Consider the following 6,000-nt stretch of genomic DNA (forward strand, 5'->3'; position numbering starts at 1 on the left):
TCTTTCTTCATGTTATCTGGACATTCAGATCCACATTAATGTGATTTGATTCTATATGTAATTTTTCCACTGTCTTCTTTTAAGAACAATTCCAATGTTTGCATATCAGTTTTACAACCAAACTTACAACAATTATTTAAATCTAATGCGATGGTTAATTTCATGTGTCAACTTGACACATATTTTTTAATCTACTCTTACATTCTGCAAAATCTTCTCAAGTAAGTTCACCACATCACCGATTAAATTTTTTTGTTATAACAAGTCTGCTTTTATTAACTACATTGTTGATTTTAATTCTATTGCATTTTTCGTTTTCATGACAATTTCCTCTTGTCTGGCAGCTGATTTTATCTCCAGCACATTTCTGTACATTTCACACTACTGTCTCTTTAGGCTAATTTCTACTCTCCTCTTGGCTTTCTATTCCAGTTTCATAAAGATTATCTTACTGTTTTAATGACTGCCAAGATGTTTACCAAAATATTTTCCTGGTTCTAGTAGTAAATCATTTAAAAAAATATGTACTCCCTCTCTGAATCATCAGAGAAAAAAAACTCAGCTTTTCTTGTCATTTATTTTTAAAAGCACACACGAAAGTTATTTTCCCTCTCCAAATCCATGAAAAAAGATTTTTTTCCAATCCATATAAATACCAACAATCAAAGTCCATGATCCCACCTCACCCCTCAGGCTTTTCTTTTCTTTTTTTTTTTTTTTTTTTTTTTTTTTTTCTTTTTTGAGACAGTGTCTTGCTGTGTCGCACAGGCTGGAGTGCAGTGGTGCAATCTTAGCTCACTGCAGCCTTAACCTCCCAGGCTCAAGCCTCCCACCTCAGCCGCCCAAGTAGCTGGGAACAGAGATGCATGCCTCTATGCCTGGCAAATTTATTTATTTATTTTTGTAGAGACAGGGTCTCAATTTGTTGCTCAAACTGGTCTTGAACTCCTGGGCTTAAGTGATCCTCCTACCTTGACTTCCCAAAGTACTGGGATTACAGGTGTGAACCACTGTGCCCAGCCCAGCCTTTTCTTTGGAGTTAATAGAATTCTCTTTTTGTGCTATTTCTTGGAGATAACTTGGCATGTAAATATTCTAATTAAATCTTCATGTCTTACAGGGCTTGAGTTGGGGTCTTCTCAGACCTAGGCTGTCAACTTCTTTGAACTTCTCCTCCCACAGAATATGTAAAATTAATAGCGCTAAGCTTCCCTAATATCTACACTAACTATATCTAGTTTCTTTTAGGACTGCACTTCTCTGTATGTAATGAATCACTATCATTCACACTACTCTCCGCCTAACACGCTCACCAAAACTCCATATATCCTGTTGCTATGATCTAAATGTTGATGTCCCCCGGAAAAACCATGTGCTGGAACCTAATGCCTAATGTGGTAGTATTAAGAGGTAGCACCTTTTGAGGAAGTGATTAAGTCATAAGGATTCCAACCCCATGAATGGGGTTAGTGCTATAAGAGGCTGCCTTGCCCTTTCCACCACATGAGGACACAATAAGAAGGCATCATCTTTGAAGCAGGCAAGGAGCTATCATCAGACACTGAATCTGTTCATGCCTTAATCTTGGACTTCCCAGCTTCCCAAAGTTTGAGCACTAAATTTCTATTCATAAACTACCCAGTCTAAGATATTTTGTTATAGCAGCAGAAATGAACTAAGATAGAAATTGGTACTGAGAAGTGGAGTGCTGCTTTAACAAATACCTAAAAATGTGGAAGTGGCTTTGGAACTGGGTAATTAGCAGTCTGGAAGGGTTTGGAGGAAGAGGCTGCAAAACAAAAGCTTGTTTTGCTGGAATGGACAGTAAAACGATATTCTTGTGAGGGCTCAGAAGAAAAGGAGAGCTGTTGAGAAACCTCAGTCTTCTTAGACATTACCTAAGTAGTTGTGACCAGAATATTGACAGAAATATGGATGTTAAAGGCCATTCTGATGAGGTCTCAGATGGAAGTAAGGAACGTGTTGTTAGAAACTGAAGAACAGATCATTCTTGTATAAAGTGGCAAACAACTTGGCTGAATTGTGTTTATCTCCTAGTGTTTTGTGGAAGGTGGAACTTGGAAATGATGAAATATTTGGAAGAAATCTCTAAGCAAAGTGCCAAGAGTGCAACATGGCGTGGTTTCTCTTGACTGCTTATACTAAAATGTGAGAAGAGAAAAACTAACCAAAGATGAAATTTATAACAAAAAAGGAAGTAGACGCTAAAGATTTGAAAAATTCTCAGCCTGTCCATGTTGTAAAGAGTGAAAAATTGTGTTCAGAGCGAACATCAAGGGTGTGGCCAAGTCACCGTTTCAAAAGGATATTTAGTATGGATGGGCAGAAGCTTGCCTGCTTCTATTCATCAAGGCAATGGGAGAATGGGCCTGAAAACATTTCCGAGATCTTCGGGGGCTGCCCTGCCCATTACAGGCCCAGAATACCAGGTCCTTGGGAGCAGAAAAATTTCAAGCTTCTGCTCCTCTCATTCTGGTGCAGCACTCCTTCAGCCCCTCAGCTGTGGCTCAAATGGGCCCAAGTGCAGCTCAGGTTTCTCCTTTGTGCAGAGGCACAGGCAATAAACTTTGGTGGCATCTGCACAGTGCCATCTCACCAGAGTGCTTGAGCTGTGAGGACATGGCTACCTCCACCTAGATTTCAAAGGATTACCCAGAGAGCCTCAGAGCCACCGCACAGAGTCCCCACTACAGCAATGTCTAGTGGAGCCTTAGAGGCAGAGTCACTTCTAAGATCCCAGAAAAATAGAGCCACCAGCAAGCAACTCCAACCAATGACAGCTACAGCATGGGCTGCACCCAGCAAAGCCATGAGGACAGGGCTATTCAGACCTTTGAGGCCTAGCCTCTACCCCTGTGTGTCTGGAAGATGAGACATCAAGTCAAAGAAGATTATTCTGGAGTCTTAAGGTTTAATGTTTGCCCTATTGGGTTTTGGATTTGGTTGGAACCTGTTATCACATTTTTTAAAAAACCCTTCCTTTTGCAATGGGAATGTCTATCCTATGCCTGTCCCACCATTGTATTTTGGAAGTATATGACATGTTTGATTTCACAGCTGGAGAGTAACTTGCCTCAGGATGAATCATACCTTGAGTCTCAGCCATATCTGATTTAGTTGATATTAAGATGAGACCGAGTTTTAGACTTTTGAGTTGGTACTGGAACAAGTTAAAATTTTGGGGACTACCGGGATAGAACAAACGTATGCTTCATGTGAGGGGACCATGAATTATAGGGAACCAGGAACAGAATGCCATAGTCTAAACGTGGATATCCCCAAAAAATTCATGCTGAAACCTGTTATCTAACGTGATAGTATTATGAGGTGCAGCCTTTTGGGGGAGTGATTACATCACAACAGCTGTGGCCTCATGAATGGGATTAGTGCTCTTATAAAAGAGGTTGAAGTGCACTGCCTTATTTTCTTCTGCTATGTGAGGACACAGCAACAAGGCATCATCTCTAGATCAGAGAGTGAGCCCTTTCCAGATACTGAGTCTTGGCACTTTAGTCTTGGACTTCTCAGCCTCCAGAAGTGGGCAATAAATTTCTAATGTTTATCAGTTACTCAGTCTATGGTGTTTTGTCCAAAAGGACTAAGAAAGCTGTCTTGTTTTTTCTAAATGAATATATAAAGATTACAGTTTTAACATGGATATATAAAGACAGGTACCAATGGAACAAGACAATGTTTGAACAATCGTCTGAATGCCTCAAAAATAATGCCTGGGTTCCTCAGGAAACAGGCTTCCTCACTTTTTTTTCATTGGTACAGAATCAAAGTTGTATTTGAGAGGGGAGCTATTAGTAGCCTTCTCTACCTACTTCCAAGATGTAGGTATATTCCTTTTCAAGGGGAAAAACAATAAAACACAAACAGAACAAAACCACCCACACTGGCCATGAATTGTGAATGGTGTGATTATTATTTGAATAACCTTAAAAAAACTGTCAGGCTTAGTCTTCAGTGTTACGAGTTTTAATCCTCTTCTGTGTCTTCATAAATATACATATATTTTGAGACAGGGTCTCACTGTGCTGTCCAGGTTGGTCTCAAATTCCTGTGTTCAAGCGATCCTTCTGTGTCAGCCTCTGGAGTAGCTGATATTATAGGCATCCATCAATATTTTTGTGAGGAATTCAGAGAGTTGCTGAAACAATACCTGCTAGCCAGATGCCATTTAAATTTAAAACTCTCGCTCAATATTTAAAATAATACTGAAAAATTAACTTATTTTATTTCGTTTTTCTTCTTATCATTATCGTTGTTGTAGTTCTTGCAGAGTAATAATCATAGCTATGACTTGTTGAGTGTGTTTTTAAAATCAGGCAGGCATTGCTGTGAACACATTGTATGAACTTTTTCTAATGCTTGTAATATCATAATTACTACTAATTTCACTTTCCATAAAGAAATTGAAGTTCAATGAGTTTAAGCAACTTGCCCAAATCATACTGCTATTAAGTTGTAACACTAAGCTCATAATCAAATGGCTTTGACTCCAAGCCCCATACTCTGCCTCACCCAGGAAAGGATTCTATGGCTACATGAACACAACTGCCATCATTCTCGTTGAATTTTTTCCTGCATGTAAATTTCAGCACAACAAGCATTTTTTATAGTACAACCTGCACAAGTTGCCAACAAATCTCACTAGTAACATACATGGAAGAAATGGAGACAGCAATTGATAATACAACTAAATCAGGTAAATCAACACAAAATTTTTGATCTAGAATTAATGTCTGCACAGACACATGTTTGATGTAAGCCTGTAATGCTGGTTCTGGTAGTAGAACGACAGTGTTTTTTCAATTCATCATGTAATTAAATGAGATATTTCCTGCAACCAACTTCCTTCCTTCAGCAGGATTTAAGCTTTTTGCTTAAAGGATATTAACTCTTTGAGGGAGTAGAGTTTACTATCCACATCCTTTCAGTTAATATCCAGATTTAGAATTATTAAAAACAAATGTTTGAGTCATCTTTATAAACTATAAATTAGATTATTTTCTAAAATGATTGATTTTAAAAGATCAGATCTTTAACTCTTTACCACATTTCTGTTCCTTGTTTTTTCTCTTTAAATCTAAACTCTAAACAGCACCTAAAAAGTATTATAAGAGCTTGAATTTCTACCTCAAATATGCCATTAAAGGGCTCTATAAAAAAAAGAGACTGAAAATATATACTCCACTTTAAAATGAGTACACACATAGGTTGTTCTGAATCACAGTTGGTAGGTTTTTAGAGATAAAAGTTATTTTAATGGGCTAAAGCCTCTCCTTTCACCTCTGACAAAACTATAATCCGTGGTGAGGGGCGTCAGATATATTTGTAAGGTGCTATCACTACAGACCCTGCAGACATCAAAAGGTAATAAGGGAATACTATCAACAACTCTACACACAAATTTGGCAACTTAAATAAAATGGATCAATTTCTTAAAAATACAAAGTACCACAACTCACTCAGTATGAAACTTTGAATAGCCAAATAACTACTTACAAAATTAAATTCATAATTTAAAAAAAAAGGGGGGAAAGAAAGAAAGAACTCTCCAGCCCCAGAGAGTTTCACTGGAAAATTTGACCAACGAATGAAAGAATTAGCCCCAATTTTATACAATTTCTCCAGGAAATAAAAACGAATGAATGCTTCTTAATTCGTGTTGTGAAGGTGGTGTTACCCTGATACCAAAACCAAAGATAGCACACACACACACACACACACACACACACACACACACACACAATGAACTATAGACCAATATCTTTCATGAATATAAACATGAAATATTTAGAAAATAGACTCAGTAATATCTAAAAAAAAAAATTATATTCCATTACCAAGTGTGATTTATCCCTGGGATGCTAGACTGCTTTAATATTTAAAATCAATCAATATAATATATCATATAAAAATTACATGATCATATCAACTGATGAAATAAAATCATTTGGCAAAATTTAACAC

Source organism: Piliocolobus tephrosceles, chromosome 3 (genome assembly GCF_002776525.5).
Source record: "Piliocolobus tephrosceles isolate RC106 chromosome 3, ASM277652v3, whole genome shotgun sequence".
NCBI lineage: Eukaryota > Metazoa > Chordata > Mammalia > Primates > Cercopithecidae > Piliocolobus > Piliocolobus tephrosceles.